Source organism: Adiantum capillus-veneris, chromosome 5 (assembly GCF_014529385.1).
Source record: "Adiantum capillus-veneris isolate H3 chromosome 5, ASM1452938v2, whole genome shotgun sequence".
Classification (NCBI taxonomy): Eukaryota; Viridiplantae; Streptophyta; class Polypodiopsida; order Polypodiales; family Pteridaceae; genus Adiantum; species Adiantum capillus-veneris.
The window spans coordinates 16,479,013-16,480,918 of record NC_140935.1 but is presented as its reverse complement, the minus strand read 5'-3'; the positions used below and the strand labels follow the sequence as shown (position 1 = coordinate 16,480,918).

The 1,906-nt window shown below is 41.2% G+C and overlaps 1 pseudogene; it reads left to right on the top strand.

Annotated features, from left to right (window-relative positions):
- The first annotated feature begins 319 nt into the window (after positions 1 to 319).
- Positions 320 to 1,583, top strand: LOC147456932 (uncharacterized; annotated as a pseudogene).
- The last annotated feature ends 323 nt before the right edge of the window (positions 1,584 to 1,906 follow it).

Below are 1,906 nucleotides of genomic sequence, written 5' to 3'. Positions count from 1 at the left end.
GTTCCACTAGGAGGAAGTGCAGGAAGTTGAGTACCACCAGAATCAGGAATCAGATAAGTTTGCAAAATCGGAATTCAAATCAGAATGACTGTTGCAGAGTTTGAAGTCAAATTGCGGAATCTGGAATTAGAACTGTTGCAAATGTGGAAGTCAGAAAGCAGCCAAATCCCAAATAAAATTTGTAGCGGAAAGCGCCATGGGGAGTCAAAAGAAGAAGAGGAAGAAATGCAAGGTATGCATGAGTCAAAAGCATGAAGTGGAGGATTGGCCATGTGCAATTGATGAGTGTTCAGAGGGAGATGCATGTAGGAAGTGGTGTATGGTGGATTTGTGTTCAAAACTTCAAAAAGCTAGCCGAAGAATGCATAAAGCATCAGTTGATGGGACACAGGTAGCATGGGATAAGTTGGAAGATTTTGAGGATGACTTAGAGAGGGCATATGAGTGGTTGACTAATCATAAAAGAAAGAGGAGGACATCATGTTCCAGCAGGAAGGAGGTGAGAAAATTGCAGGAAGCATGTGAGAGATTGAGGGAGGCATATGCAGCTGAGTTCAAAGATGAATTAAGTGATGACGATGATGGATGGGTTGGCTTGGAGACGAACATCCATCATGTGGGGATACCAAAGGTGGAGGAGAAGGAGGTGCAAAAGGAGGTTGGCCAAGAGAGTCTAAAACTGCCCCTAGATACCCCTACCCTACTATTGGAGTGTGCTCATAGAGTGGAGACGGAATATCCATTGCTGAAATTGACATCGATGTTGTCACTTGTCAATGAGATTTATTATTCAGAGGAGAAGCAAATCATACATATTGAGGATGTTGTTCACGGAAATCAAAGACCATTTGAAGAGGCAGATAATGTGAGGAATGGACAGGTGGATAGTCGGATGAACAGAGAGGTGATGGATAGAGAGAGGAATGAAGAAGAAGAGGTGATTCATTTATTTTTGGGTTCAATTGAGAATGTATGTAGGATTACAAATGAAGAGTCAAAGCAGGAAGAAGTTTCAAAAATCAGATGTACTGAGGAGGAATTTGTAGCAACAACAATGAACAACTCAGTTTCGGAGGAATTGTCACCACAAAGATCCACTGATGTAAATATGCAGTTAGAAAATTTTGTAGAAATTGTATCCCAACAATGTACACAGCAGTTTCGATCAAAAAAGCAATGGGTGGTAGCTCAACAAATGCAAGTGCGAAGTCGGAAAGAAGACCATGTGGAGGATCAGCAATATCAGTAGGATAAAAGGCAGCAAGGTAAGGAGGAGCAACATGAGGTCAAGGAACATAGCCGGGCAGAAACCCTGGTTACCTCTATCCTACCACGGAAGCGTGTCCATGAAGCACAGGAGGATAATTCCTTTTCAACTGATCGAAGTGTCATGCTCATTGGGAATTCACATACATTTGAAGAGGACAGTTGTCAGCAACAAATGTAGGATGTGCATGCTAATGCGGATATCATGGTGGAATTTTGTCATTTCAAGCGGACTTCAAAGCAAATGTCAAAAGAGGATGTCAAAAGAGCCAAGCAACAATTGCAGCAGCAAGGACCAGAAGATGATAGCAGCATAATGGAGGAGATTGAGGATGATGATATTCATATTGGAAGTTGGAGGTGGCATCCCATATTGCGACAGTTTCATATAGATGGATATGAAGAGATATTGAGGGCAAATTTTCAGTTGATAAAGCAAGTCAAGTTTTGGAAGATGCCGAATGTGATTCAGACTCAAATTCAGATTTTAATTCAGATTCAGTCTCAATTTTGGATTTGGATTCAACTGCAATTTTGGATGCAAAGACCAATTCACATGTAAATTTTAATGGAAGCCGTGGAAAGCTTGATGAAGAGGTATGACAATCAATGTCACAAAGAGGATGACATCAATACTCAA